This window comes from Biomphalaria glabrata, chromosome 2, assembly GCF_947242115.1.
Source record: "Biomphalaria glabrata chromosome 2, xgBioGlab47.1, whole genome shotgun sequence".
In the NCBI taxonomy this organism is placed as follows: Eukaryota; Metazoa; Mollusca; class Gastropoda; family Planorbidae; genus Biomphalaria; species Biomphalaria glabrata.
In genome coordinates, this window is record NC_074712.1 from 40,205,798 (window position 1) to 40,224,956 (window position 19,159).

Here is a 19,159-nt window from a genome sequence, read left to right on the forward strand (position 1 = left end):
TTTCGTTCTGACGTCAGTTTTGCTTTCAACGTGCTATTTATACTTCTCACGTCTCTAATGACGGCCTCTAAGCACATGTAAACAACTTTGTAGAGTACATTAAAACGAGAACATTCTTTCCTTTCAGATAGGGTAACGCCCACATATCTCTATTTCCGGTGCTACCTTAATACGTGACTCATATGTTTATAAATTGATATAAAAATAGAACCTGTATCTACAGCTCTTGTCTCAACGAAACAAAACAAACAAAATGAGACTGTTTATTTCTTTGTAAGCTGACAGGTCGTCGACCGTTTCGTCCCGGTCTGTGGCATACTTGACGAGTGAGATCTGGAATTTTGAATTACCTGGCTTATTGGTGAAACCAAGAATCTGTTTGTTTCACCTGGAGGATGTAATGAGATTTAATCGTCAAAGGGCAAGGAATGTCTTTACATTGAGATTATCTTCAGAGCTTCAGAGATGTTAAAGGTGCCAGGACTTCAAGACGCAATAACAAATTGAACGGAAGTGTTGACTCTTTGTGGTTTAGAGATGAACTCCATACATCTATGAATACAGAGATAACAAGAGGGGATTACCCAACATGTGTGTGTTTAGATGAACTCCATACATCTATGAATACAGAGATAACAAGAGGGGATTACCCAACATGTGTGTGTTTAGATGAACTCCATACATCTATGAATACAGAGATAACAAGAGGGGATTACCCAACATGTGTGTGTTTAGATGAACTCCATACATCTATGAATACAGAGATAACAAGAGGGGATTACCCAACATGTGTGTGTTTAGATGAACTCCATACATCTATGAATACAGAGATAACAAGAGGGGATTACCCAACATGTGTGTGTTTAGATGAACTCCATACATCTATGAATACAGAGATAACAAGAGGGGATTACCCAACATGTGTGTGTTACTCCTTCACCCACGCATCGCAACCAACATTAGCTCCGAGCATACACGTACCTTTGTTCCGGTTCCACGACAATCGTTCACCGACAAATCGTTCACGACTTTTCGTTCACGCGACTATTCGTTCATCAGACATTTCGTTCACCCGACAATTCGTTCACGCGACAATTCGTTCACGCGACTATTCGTTCACGCGACATATTGCTCACGGACTATTCGCTCACAGACAACTTGTTCACCAACAACTTTTTCACCGACAGTTGGTTCACGACAAATCGTTCACACGACAAATCGTTCACGCGACTATTCGTTCACGGCACGGACAAATTGTTCACAGACAAATATGTCATTTGAACTTGGTTGACATTTCATCTGAGTGAAGTAGACATGTTATTTGAACTTGGTTGACATTTCATCTGAGTGAAGTAGATATGTCATTTGAACTAGGTTGACATTTCATATGAGAGAAGTAGATATGTCATTTGAACTTGGTTGACATTTCATATGAGAAAAGTAGATATGCCATTTGAACTTGTTGGGTCTGTCATTTAATTATTATTGTCATTTGACGAAATGGGAACAACCTGTAAAATATATTTTTTTTTAGTTTTTAAAAAAAAAACTGAGTATATTAGTGAAGGTTAGGGTTAGGGCAGACACAAAAAAAAGACTGGTTGACCCTGTAGAACAAAGTTTTGCCAAGAACGACAACTTTAACGTGTTCAACCCTACGTTGTTATCTACTTGCTGACCTCATTCCGAAGCAGGCCTCACGAGATGGAGTCGATTCTTCTGAACATTTCTGCATCGGGTTCACATTCAAATTCATCCTCAAACCCAAGCTCACATGACGTCATGACATCTATATTGATCTGCGTAGTGAGTGCGCATTGCATCATTCCAATTGCACCAGGAGCTACACAAGAAAAGGCGCAACTCTGCGCTGTTCGACACCGGCGTAGGAAGCACACTGCCTTAACCTCATCCAAAACCTTTCCCCACCCCTCGTGCGTACTCCTTATCTGCACTTACTGAGGTGCACCTGGGTACCTTGAAGTGAGCGCTATCAAATCACCACTGTGTGAAAGTCGCTGAAAAGGCAGGGGGGTGGGGGGATGGATACGAAAGGGAGATGGAGACGTCAGCAAGTGTAATCCTCGGCGCGCCCCTCCCCAAGTAAAGCGAAACTTGCAAGGCAGATAGGAGGAACCGGGCATCGCTTTGCGCACTATACAGGTGTCCATCACTTGAAACCACCGGTGCTGGCATCAGTTTGATTTCCGGCAATGGATGGTTAATTAAGCAGACGATTTGAAAACGTCACTTCCTGATTGCAAGCCTGGGAAGGATTTCATATAAAATATTTTTTATAGGTTGTGACTATCTATGTGCGTAATTAAGTGTGTGTGTGTGTGTGTGTGTATGTGTGTGTGAGAGAGAGAGAGAGAGAGAACTGTCACAAGATGTACTCTACGTGTTTCAAATGTAATAGATTATGTTTGTGTATCTATTTTAATAACTAATCAGAAAATCAAAAGTTGTTTTTGTACACACCCATAGGCCATAATAGGGTGGTGGTGGTGGTGTTTTAGGGTTATGGATTATTATTACTATAGACACGAACTAATATTCATTCTCTGGCACTGCCAGGATCGAAATTCGTTAAAGGGAACACATTTCACTGTGTCCACTATGGAACTTTCTGGTGTAACGTCTAGTTTGCACGAGTAGCAGCGTCTGACTAATAACAAGCATGTTTAGGGCCTCGACTGTGACGGCCAAGTCCGTTCTCGTTAGTCCCCTCGCTTGATATCAACAGGCTAGTTGGTAAGTTGAGCTGACTTCCAGAGTCGCATAGTCTTGAAGCTTAGTACTTCATATTTTGTTCGTTGTTCATGTTCAGATTTACTTCTGCTATGAGACAGAGGTACTGCGATGTATTGATCAGTATTGTTGATACTATAAAATCTCTAGTGTCTTGCACAGGAAAACAAAACATTTTGCAGTCCCATTCATGTTAAAACATTTTGCAGTCCCATTCATGTTAAAACATTTTGCAGTCCCATTCATGTTAAAACATTTTGCAGTCCTATTCATGTTAAAACATTTTGCAGTCCCATTCATGTTAAAACATTTTGCAGTCCCATTCATGTTAAAACATTTTGCAGTCCCATTCATGTTAAAACATTTTGCAGTCCCATTCATGTTAAAACATTTTGCAGTCCCATTCATGTTAAAACATTTTGCAGTCCCATTCATGTTAAAACATTTTGCAGTCCCATTCATGTTAAAACATTTTGCAGTCCCATTCATGTTAAAACATTTTGCAGTCCCATTCATGTTAAAACATTTTGCAGTCCCATTCATGTTAAAACATTTTGCAGTACCATTCATGTTAAAACATTTTGCAGTCCCATTCATGTTAAAACATTTTGCAGTCCCATTCATGTTAAAACATTTTGCAGTCCCATTCATGTTAAAACATTTTGCAGTCCCATTCATGTGAAAACATTTTGCAGTCCCATTCATGTGAAAACATTTTGCAGTCCCATTCATGTGAAAACATTTTGCAGTCCCATTCATGTGAAAACATTTTGCAGTCCCATTCATGTGAAAACATTTTCTTCTACTCCAGGTAGTGGACACACGTAAAAGCTACTTTTAAAACCTGAACTGGGAGAGCTGAGTTGACTTCACAATTCCCTGCTCATAAATATGGGAGAGCTGAGTTGACTTCACAATTCCCTGCTCATAAATATGGGAGAGCTGAGTTGACTTCACAATTCCCTGCTCATAAATATGGGAGAGCTGAGTTGACTTCACAATTCCCTGCTCATAAATATGGGAGAGCTGAGTTGACTTCACAATTCCCTGCTCATAAATATGGGAGAGCTGAGTTGACTTCACAATTCCCTGCTCATAAATATGGGAGAGCTGAGTTGACTTCACAATTCCCTGCTCATAAATATGGGAGAGCTGAGTTGACTTCACAATTCCCTGCTCATAAATATGGGAGAGCTGAGTTGACTTCACAATTCCCTGCTCATAAATATGGGAGAGCTGAGTTGACTTCACAATTCCCTGCTCATAAATATGGGAGAGCTGAGTTGACTTCACAATTCCCTGCTCATAAATATGGGAGAGCTGAGTTGACTTCACAATTCCCTGCTCATAAATATGGGAGAGCTGAGTTGACTTCACAATTCCCTGCTCATAAATATGGGAGAGCTGAGTTGACTTCACAATTCCCTGCTCATAAATATGGGAGAGCTGAGTTGACTTCACAATTCCCTGCTCATAAATATGGGAGAGCTGAGTTGACTTCACAATTCCCTGCTCATAAATATGGGAGAGCTGAGTTGACTTCACAATTCCCTGCTCATAAATATGGGAGAGCTGAGTTGACTTCACAATTCCCTGCTCATAAATATGGGAGAGCTGAGTTGACTTCACAATTCCCGGCTCATAAATATGGGAGAGCTGAGTTGACTTCACAATTCTCTGCTCATAAATATGGGAGAGCTGAGTTGACTTCACAATTCCCTGCTCATAAATATGGGAGAGCTGAGTTGACTTCACAATTCCCTGCTCATAAATATGGGAGAGCTGAGTTGACTTCACAATTCCCTGCTCATAAATATGGGAGAGCTGAGTTGACTTCACAATTCTCTGCTCATAAATATGGGAGAGCTGAGTTGACTTCACAATTCCCTGCTCATAAATATGGGAGAGCTGAGTTGACTTCACAATTCCCTGCTCATAAATATGGGAGAGCTGAGTTGACTTCACAATTCCCTGCTCATAAATATGGGAGAGCTGAGTTGACTTCACAATTCTCTGCTCATAAATATGGGAGAGCTGAGTTGACTTCACAATTCCCTGCTCATAAATATGGGAGAGCTGAGTTGACTTCACAATTCCCTGCTCATAAATATGGGAGAGCTGAGTTGACTTCACAATTCCCTGCTCATAAATATGGGAGAGCTGAGTTGACTTCACAATTCCCTGCTCATAAATATGGGAGAGCTGAGTTGACTTCACAATTCCCTGCTCATAAATATGGGAGAGCTGAGTTGTGTTGACTTCACAATACCCTGCTCATAAATATGGGAGAGCTGAGTTGACTTCACAATACCCTGCTCATAAATATGGGAGAGCTGAGTTGTGTTGACTTCACAATACCCTGCTCGTAAATACATCTCCTCCCACAGATCCTTAAAAGCGATTGGACCAGAGCATACCTTTTTAGTTGGCCACCAAAAAATATAGAAAACATTTTGGCGGGCAATAAAATTTTTCTATAAACCCCCCCCCCACCCCAAAATAAAAAAAAACTAACGCGATATAGATCTGCGATGCTTTATATTGGGCGTAGTCCAAGTGGGAAATGTGCTGTTCATCCGTCAATATAGTTCTGATTCAGCTTTTTCACTACTGGAAAAAAAAAGCTGCTATCTAATAAAATATATGAAGATACTTACATATTGATATTGCGCAAATTCTCTGGCTATGAGATATAAACTTTGGAACTTAATAAAAGGACATGGTTTCATGGTAAATAAAACACAAAAGCTTTGTCTAAACAATGTATCAGGACTATTCCACGTCCATTCAGTACAAAAAAAAAAAAAACATTTTGAATCAACTTTTCGCTATTTAGTCAACATTTCAAAGTTGAAATGTTTTACCAACATGCACAGTAAACATAAAAAACAAAACATAAACTCAACAAAACAAAAAACATAAAATCAACTAAACAAAAACATAAACTCTACAGTGGCTTTTAAAAATATTTTTGAACGTACACCGACATTTTGCTTTTTGCACTTTAGCGAATTTCAAATCAAATAGAAGCAACCAGAAGTGAATCGTACACATTTAGATTCGCATTATTACTTTTATATTTCAACTCGTAGTAAAACTCGAATGTTTGCATTGCGATGGTAATAGTTATTCTCAATTAGTTATTAGAAAACAAGTGGCTGACAAGATTAAACCTTTCCGCGGACCGGAGTTTGAACATCCCTGCTATATGGGAACGAAGGCGCACTTTAAAATACATTTTACACCATAACATGCTAAGTAATTCAACCCATCCCCCTGTTTTAAAGCAAAAATGTATCGTTTATTTGTCACACACTTTATCTCAATCTCGGAACACACTACACGAGCATAAAACGGATTGCACTTAATGAATTCCTTGACTGCAGTACATCAGATGGGAAAGCTCTCTAAAGGTGCAAAGTTCGGGCTACTGCCTGATACTGGATGGCATGCACCTAAAGTATTTAGCCAGAATCCCTTGATGCGGCTGCTGGAGCCTATGTTTGTGTTCACTCTGAGGAACTCCTACAGATGAAATCAATCAAAGAGATTTAGAGTAGTCTATCGATACATTATTTATTTCTTTCGTTATTTTTTTGATGTCAGAGCGGCGGTTCTAATACTAACAAAATATAGTTTGTATTTAGTCACCTTCATGTCATGTTATCCACTCCCCTTATCTAGACAGCTTATCCGATAGATTTAAGTTAACCCCCTACCTAGACAGCTTATCCAAAAGATTTAAGTTAACCCCCTACCTAGACAGCTTAATCGATAGATTTAATTTAACCCCCTACCTAGACAGCTTATCCGATAGATTTAAGTTAACCCCCTACCTAGACAGCTTATCCAAAAGATTTAAGTTAACCCCCTACCTAGACAGCTTATCCGATAGATTTAAGTTAACCCCCTACCTAGACAGCTTATCCGATAGATTTAAGTTAACCCCTACCTAGACAGCTTATCCGATAGATTTAAGTTAACCCCTACCTAGACAGCTTATCCGATAGATTTAAGTTAACCCCTACCTAGACAGCTTATCGGATAGATTTAAGTTAACCCCCTATCTAGACAGCTTATCCGATAGATTTAAGTTAACCCCAACCTAGACAGCTTATCCGATAGATTTAAGTTAACCCCAACCTAGACAGCTTATCCGATAGATTTAAGTTAACCCCCTATCTAGACAGCTTATCCGATAGATTTAAGTTAACCCCAACCTAGACAGCTTATCCGATAGATTTAAGTTAACCCCTACCTAGACAGCTTATCCGATAGATTTAAGTTAACCCCTACCTAGACAGCTTATCGGATAGATTTAAGTTAACCCCCTATCTAGACAGCTTATCCGATAGATTTAAGTTAACCCCAACCTAGACAGCTTATCCGATAGATTTAAGTTAACCCCAACCTAGACAGCTTATCCGATAGATTTAAGTTAACCCCCTATCTAGACAGCTTATCCGATAGATTTAAGTTAACCCCAACCTAGACAGCTTATCCGATAGATTTAAGTTAACCCCTACCTAGACAGCTTATCCGATAGATTTAAGTTAACCCCTACCTAGACAGCTAATCGGATAGATTTAAGTTAACCCCCTATCTAGACAGCTTATCCGATAGATTTAAGTTAACCCCAACCTAGACAGCTTATCCGATAGATTTAAGTTAACCCCAACCTAGACAGCTTATCCGATAGATTTAAGTTAACCCCTACCTAGGCAGCTTATCCGATAGATTTAAGTTAACCCCAACCTAGACAGCTTATCCGATAGATTTAAGTTAACCTCAACCTAGACAGCTTATCGGATAGATTTAAGTTCTATTTGTTACTTTTTTTCCTGGGAGGCGAGCAACCTTGCTTTTGGAAAATGGTAAAAGTTTTAAATCTCGGCGCACTTTAGAATTAACGAGCATAAATATCTGAATCACTTCTTGTTTGAAAGTAAACAACCCAAAATGATACAGACATTGGGTCCTGTAAACAACCCAAAATGATACAGACATTGGGTCCTGTAAACAACCCAAAATGATACAGACATGGGGTCCTGTAAACAACCCAAAATGATACAGACATTGGGTCCTGTAAACAACCCAAAATGATACAGATATGGGGTCCTGTAAACAACCCAAAATGATACAGATATGGGGTCCTGCGTAGCACACAAATGTCAAGGACACGGCTAGATCACGGCAGCAGCAGAAATTTGAAAGAATTAAAATAATTGTCAATTCATGTCGCTGAAAACGTTTTGGCAATTTCATTGTATTAAATTCAAAGGAACATTTTTACTAAGAGCACAAGTAGGTGCTGTACCCACAATTCCAGTGTTATCTTTCTGTTTCTGTTTATTATATTCATTTCACAATAGCCCAAATTTTATTTACACGCTTTGTATCTTAAAATAAGACAAATATTTTAAAATGCTTCAAAGAAAAAAGAAAATAGATGAAGTTGATATAAGCTTGTTAAAAGACACTAAATGTTTTTATTATTGTTAATGATTCGACGAAGATCGATTGCGGTCCTATAGTGATACCCGATGAAATTTTTTTTATGCTGCTGCGAATTCAAAACAATTGTTTTTGTTTAGCGCAATCTCATGCTTTTAGCGTTTCTCACTACGCTATGATCCTATCACTTGAACGGGATATCTTAGTGATTGTGTTTTAAAATGTCTTTTTTTTAAAAAAAAAAAAGGAACGACCTGAATTCGAACTTGTGGGCTAAACCTTCTCAGGCTTCTCTTGCCAACGCTTTACCACTCTGCTAGCGAAGAGTCTATGAACATGGAGTCTTGTATAGTTATCTATTGTTTCAATGTCATGTTTGTGTTCACTAAGCCTTAGACGGCTTAAAGGGGACTGTAATAGACACACTATAGCAACAAGAGTCTCAATTAACACATTGATTTAATTAGTCTACTGTTCGTCTCCTCAATCCAACATCACAGTCCTGACTTACACACTTTCTATGCTGTTCACTCAACCATGTACAATGAAGGTCCACTGGTCATTTCATACACAGGCACACGCTGCACTACCGGCCACTCCAAACACATACACTTACTATCACATCTCCCTCCTTGAAAGCATTCAGACATTAATCGACTATACCAATGATTTCTCTGTCTCACTCTAAACATACATTAGTCACTGAATACATGTTAAGCACAACAGAATGCTCAATGTAGAGTTATCTCTTGTTTCAATGTCATGTTTGTGTTCACTAACCCTTAGACGGCTTAAAGGGGACTGTAATAGACATTAGTCTGAATGCTTTCAAGGAGGGAGATGTGATAGTAAGTGTATGTGTTTGGAGTGGCCAATATCAATAGTAACAATTATAAAATGTGTAGTAAAAACCCAAGAATTTAGATTTACAAATAGAGACATTAATTATATCAAAATTGCATAATAAAAAAAAAAAACATGTATCTGATTATCTACGTCAGGGTAACGTACTGGTGGCCGAACTTGCCCGCCATATCGAGTTATCACTTGTAGAGGATTGGTAGTAGTAGTTTGTATCGCTCAAGTTCTCTGGCTGTGTGGTTTGACCATTAATGACTGTCTCTGGGGTGTCCATTTCAAAAATATCAGGCATGACCCTTGATTTTGTACATGTGTCACTTAACATTCTTCTATTTCTTCGGTATGTTACCCCATTTGGTGTTTTTACCCAGTATGATCTCGGGGTCTCCGCTTCTGAGATGACCACTGCTGGTTCCCATAAATCGCCAGGTTTCTTTTGCATCCACACTTTGCTCCCAGGCTGAATGTGAGGTCGCTCGGTGCGCCTCGCTGTTTTGTTATAATATTTTGCTTGATTACTTTTTCTTGTTTTCCAAGCATTTTCTTCTTTGTCTGGGATTTGAGGTCTGAGATAGGCCTCCGTTGTCGGAAGATTTGTCCTCAGACGGCGGCCCATGAGCAGCCGTGCAGGTGAAGGTCCATCATATGGGTCTTGACCCGACTTCCTAGCTGCATTTAGAAACTATTTCACTGTTTGTATGGCCCGTTCTGCCATACCATTAGATTGTGGAAATCTTGGGCTACACATAATGTGCTTAAATCCCCAGCTTTTAGAGAATTTGAGAAATTCTTGACAAGCAAATGAGGGTTCATTGTCACTAATTACTTCCCTTGCGATACCATGTCGAGCAAATTGTGATTTCATATGTATGATCACATCTGAAGCTTTTAGTGTTGGGATAAGATTTATCTCAAAGAATTTACTATAGTAATCTACAAGAAGTAAATAGTTCTTACCAAGATACTCAAAAATATCAGCTCCAATTTTTTCCCAATTTTTTAAAATATTTTTATTGATTCTTGTGTTGTGTTGTCGGGTAAAAAAAAAATTATTGTGCAAAATTTCAGCTTTATCCCAGATTGGGTGTCGGAGAAATAACGTGTGCGAACTTTTGGCCAGTCAGACTGACACAGACAGATAGAGTGAGTTGATATTGTGAAAACAAGACGTGATTCTGTCACTACTCACTTGCGTACATTTCAAAGGATTCCTTTCAATGCAAGAATCGATTACAAGGTGGCCACACTATGTCTTCAGTGTATCGCGTCTACTTTAGTGAACCTACCACCCCGTAAGTCTCAATATGTCACTCCTAGAGCCCTGAGCTCCATGGACAACGCCTCTAGTGATGCCTCGTTTCTCCTTCAAAAGTTACGGGTTGCGGGATATTTCAGTGCATGGACCAAAGGTTTCGAACTCGCTCCCCATTGATCTCAGACAGACAACGTGCGTCACCAGAAGAACATTAAGTTCTGTCTGTTCCAAACGGTTTTGTTTTTTTATTAGTTTGTCATTTGAACGCTTATGTTTATGTTTGTTATGTTATCATAGCGCCTTGAGATTACATATGTTTGTTAACAGTGCTCTATTAGTATGTAAATATTATTATTATTATTACAAAGCTTATATAGACTCACTCTGTGTCTGTCTTATCAACTTACTCTGTCTGTCTATCAACTCACTCTGTGTCTGTCTATCAGCTCACTCTGTGTCTGTCTATCAACTCACTCTGTGTCTGTCTTATCAACTTACTCTGTCTGTCTATCAACTCACTCTGTGTCTGTCTATCAGCTCACTCTGTGTCTGTCTATCAACTCACTCTGTGTCTGTCTATCAACTCACTCTGTGTCTGTCTATCAGCTCACTCTGTGTCTGTCTATCAACTCACTCTGTGTCTGTCTTATCAACTTACTCTGTCTGTCTATCAACTCACTCTGTGTCTGTCTATCAGCTCACTCTGTGTCTGTCTATCAGCTCACTCTGTGTCTGTCTATCAACTCACTCTGTGTCTGTCTATCAACTCACTCTGTGTCTGTCTATCAACTCACTCTGTGTCTGTCTATCAGCTCACTCTGTGTCTGTCTATCAACTCACTCTGTGTCTGTCTATCAACTCACTCTGTGTCTGTCTATCAACTCACTCTGTGTCGGTCTATCAACTCACTCTGTGTCGGTCTATAAACTCACTCTGTGTCGGTCTATAAACTCACTCTGTGTCGGTCTATAAACTCACTCTGTGTCTGTCTATCAACTCACTCTGTGTCTGTCTATCAACTCACTCTGTGTCTGTCTATCAGCTCACTCTGTGTCTGTCTATCAGCTCACTCTGTGTCTGTCTATCAACTCACTCTGTGTCTGTCTATCAACTCACTCTGTGTCTGTCTATCAACTCACTCTGTGTCTGTCTATCAACTCACTCTGTGTCTGTCTATCAACTCACTCTGTGTCGGTCTATCAACTCACTCTGTGTCGGTCTATAAACTCACTCTGTGTCGGTCTATAAACTCACTCTGTGTCGGTCTATAAACTCACTCTGTGTCGGTCTATAAACTCACTCTGTGTCTGTCTATCAACTCACTCTGTGTCTGTCTATCAACTCACTCTGTCTGTTTGTCTGGTACAATGTTTTGTACACGTTATTTCTCCCTCACTTTTTCTCGGATCAAGTTGAAACTTTACACACACTTATTTGTTGTGCCTAACAAAACATGAATCAATCAAACATTAGCCAAATAGTTAGATAATTAGTGGTCATTAATTATTTTGCTTGGTGTTGAACAAGGGAAATAAATACGACTTATTGTGAGACGTGGCTATATATGTGGAGATGTCCCCCTTTTTACAATTTTGTACACATTTTTTTCCCACTTCTGTTCTCGAATCAAATTGACATTTCATATAATTATTTATATTCAATGACAAGCTTTGTTTTTTTAAGATATATTTTTTTAAAAATATTGTATTAGTTGTATGTCTTGTACATTTCTAAGGAAACTTTGTTTCTAAAGTGGCTGAAGCAAAGTTTTGGGGTTTAAAAAACAACAACAACTACGCAGGGAAGGACGGTGTACAATTCCTTCTAAAGTTATTTGGTTTTTTAAGTGGCTCAGGATGAGACAGTCACGTGATAAACCTCCCCCCCCCCAAAAAAAAATAATTTAAGGATGCATTATGTCGTAACATTTGTTGTCTGATAAGATTTTTGTGTACATATTACACTAAAAAAAAATTTAACGCACTTTTAAGTTCCCGGAACAAAACCCCGCACGAAATGACCCCCTGTACACTCAAGTTCAAGGTTAGGGTCTTTTTTTTTTCTTTATCTTGTAAGACAGTCTTGAAAAATCATAGACTATATATTACATGGACTGCCAACACTAAGGAAACTAAGCATAAGTTCCATTCACCGAGGCGTCCTTGGTTGCGTGGTAAATTGACTTCCGGTAGAATTTGTTACTATATAAAGAAACTATTCCCGAAGATTTTTACCATCACTTTTACAGCAAATCATAAATGGAAACTTAATTGTCATATACGATGTTACAGAGGTAAGTGTGCACAAATCAATTTGTGACTTAGATCTATGACTATAAAGCTTTGTAACTGATTTTCTTAGCCAATATAGATAATTAGCCAAGCCTGTAGGCCCTATTTCGTGTATTCTTGTTTACGACATTAATTGTCTGCTAATTGGTGCTGCCAGTTTGGATTATTTGTTTTTCTTTTTTTTTTCATCACATTTGATAATTATTATCATTATTTTTACAATGTATATTTTAAATGTGATAAGCGATTTACTGAAAGAGTCAATACATTTCTGAGAGTGTCATTTATTAATTTTGTATGTAATGGGTGATATAGGCCTAAGTTAAGTCTGTGAATGAGTCAGTCTAAATAAAATAACAATATAGTGAGTCAATAAGCCTACAATCTTACATCTTTACCAACTTTTGTTCAGATCTACAAATATTTTTTTTTATTCAATTTGATTTTAATTTCAAGATAATGTGCATTTTTATCTATAGTAATGGAAAATCAACCATAAAAAAAAATCAACGATGTATGTATGACTAACTGAAAAATCTGCATAAAAATTTCGGCCTTCAAGTTTTTAGTGTTTTTTTTTTTTTTTTAACTAACTAGAATCCCAAATAAAATCCAATTCTTCTAAAAGCTATAAAAAGATCTGATATTGTTTGGAATATATTCGCCCAATAAAATTTTAGAATCATCAGGCTCTACTTCACTAGAAAGTGATTGTACACATAAACATGTAGACTTTCACCCAGATGTAGTGACCTATGGCTATAAACTTTATCTACAAATACGAACTTACACACAACACACTACTACACTACTATATATATATATATATATATATATATATATATATATATATATATATATATATATATATATATATATATATATATATATATATATAATAGAACACTAAACACTATTTATGTAAATGCCCATTTTTAAGTTTGTAAAATAATAATTTGTTTTTATAAAAAATCTGGCTATGCCTATAGTACTCTTAACAAAATTATGACTAAAAATATTATGAACGTCGAGTCTCTAGATTCATCATCTTTGTGTGTCTGATAAACCCAGAGAATGAAGATATAGAATCTATATAGGCCCCCTATTATATAGAATCTAGCTCTAGTTGACTCTAGACTAGATCTAGGATAATTTCAAGTCTAGATGTTCAGCTTCATCTTACCTTGATCTTGATGATTAATTTTAATCTGACTTCCTGACTTGTTAACTTAAACTTCGTCTTACTTAGCCCTTAGCCTTAGGCGCCTTAGCCTTAGCTTCTTCATATGTGAATCATGAATGGAAGTGCTTGGCTCACAGTGTCACAGATCGTTCTTTAAACTATTTGAAGATCTACTTTATCTTTACTAACGACTCTAATCTATATCTAGTTTATATCTATATTTTATATGATAATAATAGACCTAGACTCTTATACTTATAATAAAGACAAAGTTATAAGATCTAGAATCTGTATCTAGATCTATTCCCATTTGTGATTTATACACTGATTATACACTACAGATTTAATGTTTCTGATGAGCAATACTACTATCTACAGCCATGCCCATTAACATAGACCCTACTCATGTACTAGATCTAGCTCTTTTGATCACAACTCATATCTTGCCTAGATATAAACAACTGTACTAGATTGGACTAGACATTCTAATCGGTTCTATTTTCGTTTTTCATTATTCTCACATATTCTAGTAGGCAATAGGTACCAAATTGTGCTATTTATTCACTGTAGATCTAGATCTTAACTTTTCTCTTAACTACCAAAGAAGTACACAAAGGATGTTGAAAGGTACCCAAAGGGCTCTAATTGCTACCATTCAATGTGTGGATTCAAGTATTTACCCAGATACTGCCACAATATGCTGTTATTGTTTTCAAAGGAGTTTTCACACAGTGCCAGAAGCTGTATAAATACATTTAACAGTAAGTTTTTAAGTAATTAATCATTTATTTTTAAACGTTATGTAAGTCTATTTTAATTGTAAGAATCCATGTGCTATTTTATTTAAAGCTAACTTATAGGTGAATATTTACACAATATTGTTGTTATGTTGTAAATAAAACATATTATATTCCCTCCAGCCTGTGCAGGGTATTTCTAAAGTGATAATTTTCTCATGCAGGCCAATACCACTCTTTTGTTATCTAAGGTGTTTTCCTTCAAATTATACTTTCTTGCATAAGAATTAAATATATTATGCAACAATTCTCAATTAGAAGTACAGATTAACCAGTTATCTTGGTGGAAAAGGATGTCAGATGAGTTGAGAAAATGCTTAAAGAAAGTCTTTACTTAATTCTTTGAACTAAGTCACTATAAATATTTTGGAGATTTTTAAAATTTAATTAGAATTTTATTATTGCTCACATTAAAAGCAATTGTTCTTTTCTTTTCCGCAGATGTATATTTCAAGAAGAAATGATGCTTTCTTATTTCTAAGAGTTTATCAATAGGATGAATGCCACAAAACTCACTTGTTATGCCAGAAACTCTTCCTACGAAACTTCCAGTAAGTAAAAAAAAAAGTAAAGTTTCCCTTTCAGACCTTGTGATCGATAGGGCAGATGATGTAAAGATCATCTGTTTCTGACCATTCTGTTGCCTACGGTTAACGAGGGTGTCATGTGGCCAGCACAGTGACCAACCGCCATTACTTTCCCCAACTAATGTCAGGTACCCATTAGAGCTGAGTGGACTCAGACTCAAATTAAAAATTCCAGTCTTCACCAGGATTTGAACCCCGGTCCCCGGTTCAGAAGCCAAGCGCTTTACCGCTAAGCCACCAGACCTCCTTCCAGTAAGTAGGGCTTAAAATTTAATACTTTTATCTTAGTGCAAAAAGAATAAAAGCTGTCTTCAAATTCTCCCTTTAAATTTGCAAAGATATGTTTATAATTTAATGTATGCAGTAAAAAATTATGTTTCAAACACTCAGTACAATATTCAATGACTCTCTTTATTTGGGTTACCTCAGCATGCTTGTGCAGAAAATTTCCTGAATTTTTTTTTAAATCTGTTCCCTTCACTTTCAAGTGCATTTAATCATTCATTAAATTTTCATAATATTACTGAATATAATGTCAAAGATTAAATATTGTTATTATTATACTATTCCTTTTTTTTGTAATATTTTAGTTTCATAATATGTTCCCATAGCATTTTTTGTGTAAAACCTCTAATATACTTTACTATACTCCTAATATACTTTTTAAGGAACTGTTTTGTTAGATGTTTTCAGAATTGATTTTATCCGTAAAGGACTTGAACATATGGAAGTTTGGTACTATATGAAACTAAGATTGAATTGGTGACTTGTTATGAATTTAATGTATGTTGTTTCTATTCCATCAACAGTACTAGAATTTGTCCAGTGCCTGTGATCCTCTGAGTTGAAGGAGAATGTGCTCCATAATACCTACTAGGAGCTTGCTGATAGCTGGAAGTTCATGAATACTATGTTGTCCTTGATTTGATGATTCTGAAAACTACCATTTCTGAAGACTTGAGCATTATTTCTATAATTTAAAAAAATCTTTTCAGGAAATATTGTGTTTATAATATTAAGAAAGTGAAGATAATATTGTTCTTACTAATATTATTGACTTATTAAAATAGAAAGCACATCATTACCAATATTCACTTGTCAATAAATGTTAGCATTATTCAATTTTTAGTTACATGTTCAAACTATTAAATTTTATTATTTAAATTATAGCAACTTTCTCTTTCAGTCCAGCTTAAGATACATTCCTGTAAAAAGTCTATAATAATAAGTTAATGTCGATGTAGTATTGTTCAGACACTTACAAGTTTAATCATCTATACTTCACAAAAAAAAATGGTTTTGAATGGTTTTCATTTGTTTGTACATCAAATATGTATTAATATAATTATCATTTTTAGATGAAACATTAAATACTGAAGATGACCATTTCAATTTCTGATGTAGGCCTATTCTCATTTCATGAAATAAACAGAATATTATCTGAAATTTCATCCCTTCATGGTAACTGTAACTGGCTTCATAAAAAAATGGAGTGATGACTGGGTTGACTATACATTTTTGTATAAATAATGCATCAATGAATGTAGCTTATACTGTTCTTTTCCTCATCTTGAAATGTGTGTACTGATAATTAGCTGTTGCATGATACTCTAAATGACAAATATCTTCTACTCATTACAATAGCATATTTCCATGCTGTTTGGCTAAGTGGAAGCAGATAAAATTTGTTCCTCTATTAGCTGTAAAATCTCGAAATTCATGAGCAGCTGAGAAAAAAAGTATATATTTGCTAATTAAAAAATGTAAGACTACTTTATGTTACAACAATGGACAGCATCTTTAAAGTTGATTTCAATGCACAAGAAATAATTTTTTCTCTACAATTAGGCCTGCTTTAATGATTTTTTTTTATGTAAATAAATTTTATGCATAGGATTAAATATAACATGTACTTAAGGAGATTTTTTACCTATTATTTCACAATTACAAGTAATTTAAAGTGATACATGTATTGATAACACAATGTTATTGGAGAAAGTAAAAGAAAATCTCACTTGTAGTAGATCCCTTTCAATTTGAAAGTTAGTGACAATCAAATCAGGTTTGTGGAAGTAGTATGCTCCTTAAGTAAAAAAAAACAAAAACAATGAAAAATGCATTATAAAAAGTTTTCGCTTTAAATAAAATTTCTCTTGGGTGACTTGAGTAGAAAGTAATAGAAATATGAACTTCATTTAGCAATATGCTCACACTAAGCAGAAGTGGTTTTTACTAGTGAAAATTGTCTGTCCAAATAAGCTATTGAAACTACTGTTAGCTTCACATGATATGAACTGTAAAGTTTGACAGTTCTTCCTCTAAGACTTTTAGGTACCGGTATTATCTATCAAGAGCAGGGTATGCTCTCACAAGAACCTCAATTCAATCAATGTCGTAAACAAGAAAATACACGAAATACAGGCTTGGCTAATTAGTCTATATTGGCTAAGAAAATCAGCTATAAAGCTTTACAGTTATAGATCTAAGTCAGAAATTGATTTGTGCACACTTACCTCTGTAACATCTTCTTTAACAATTCAGTTTCCATTCATGATTTGCTGTAAAAGTGGTGGTGAAAATCTTCGAGAATGGTTTCTTTATACGTAAAAAAAAATCTACCGGAAGTCAATTTACCACGCAACCAAGGACGCCTCCGTGAACGGGACTTGTTTATTGAAAAATATAGGCTTAGTGCGTAGAGTTGGCAGTCCATGTAATATATAGTCTATGGAAAAATCAATGATAAATTACAAAGCAGAAGAGAGAGAGAGAGAGATGTACACACATTTTTGTCCTTAGTTAAAGCAACTAACATAGAAAACAGTTTTTTTTTGTTTTTTTTTGCAAATCAGTTCCTACTGTATGAAGTTGATGATGGTCTAGTTTCTAAATCTATTTCTTTCTTGTCATGTTTCCTTATTGAAAGAAGTCTCTCCAGTGAGCTATGAACAATCATGGACTTCAATGGACAGTCCAGCTCAGGAGTTCTACATCAGGTTGTCTATTTATTTACTGAACTCCTTACTGAATAGTACTAAACATGTGGGTGAAGTAATCCCCGGTGAAGTCGTGTCCAAAATAAAAATAAAAATATTTAAGCCGAATTTAATTTCAAGATGATTATATTTTGAACAATTATAACGGTCAAACCAGAGTTTCCACTGCGTGGCCAATTAGTTAGTTATTTTTGTCCCCAAAGATACACACAAATTGTCAAATTTCTAGGAAAATCAATAGAGCCGTTTTCAAAATACACGTCCAGTTTCCAACTTTTACCCATGAAGAGTTTGCAAGCTAATAGGAGGGATTGTAACGATATTCATCGTTTTGTTTCAACTAGACATGAGGAGACTCGTGTGCTAGCATGTTCCCCTGATCGTCTCCTTGATGGGATGTGCTGGCACAGAACAGGACAACGATTTGTTGGCTAATCTTACGTTTGTTTCCATTCTTTAGTCTTGACTAAGGAAGGACAGCTCTATACGAACACATCGTTTCTAACATGTCAGATATGGATACTAACATGGCAGATATGGATACTAACATGGCAGATATGGATACTAATCCAGTAACGTTCAACCTTGAAGGATACCGAAAATTAGGACCATATCCATTTTTTTTCGCAGACATACGGAAGCCATTTTGGGGGCGAAGGTCGAGTGTCTCGTACGCCCCCAGAATGTGTCCTCGCTATAATTATTTTCTTTTTTTTAAATTTAGTCCGTTCTATCTCCTACCAAATGACAAACCTAGTTAGTATAACTTAGAAAATATAATTCAGTGCTCTGTTAGAATTCTTTGGCGCGACTTTCAGTAGCTAACGGTTAGCATTTTTTTTTAAAAACACACGCAATCATTTTAAGTTGGCAACATTACTTTAAAAAAACGTTCTTATCTCACTATTATCGGCTTCCAGTTCCATGAATAACTCCGACTCTTGAGATTAATTAACCGAGAATTTCTTCTTCTTAGCCCGTTCC

The 19,159-nt window shown here is 36.3% G+C and overlaps 1 protein-coding gene and 2 long non-coding RNA genes across 7 annotated transcripts in view; 2 read left to right on the forward strand and 1 right to left on the reverse strand.

Moving 5' to 3' along the window:
* LOC106071070 (transmembrane protease serine 11A-like) overlaps positions 1–19,159 on the forward strand; it is a 156,328-nt gene that overhangs the window by 46,287 nt on the left and 90,882 nt on the right. The window lies entirely within an intron of this gene.
* Positions 14,191–16,257, forward strand: LOC129924601 (uncharacterized). Its single transcript, XR_008776600.1, has 3 exons — positions 14,191–14,556; positions 15,034–15,143; positions 15,989–16,257. It is a non-coding gene; the product is annotated as an uncharacterized LOC129924601 (long non-coding RNA).
* Positions 16,424–17,903, reverse strand: LOC129924602 (uncharacterized). Its single transcript, XR_008776601.1, has 3 exons — positions 17,693–17,903; positions 17,195–17,262; positions 16,424–16,906 (listed from the first exon to the last, which is right to left on the reverse strand). It is a non-coding gene; the product is annotated as an uncharacterized LOC129924602 (long non-coding RNA).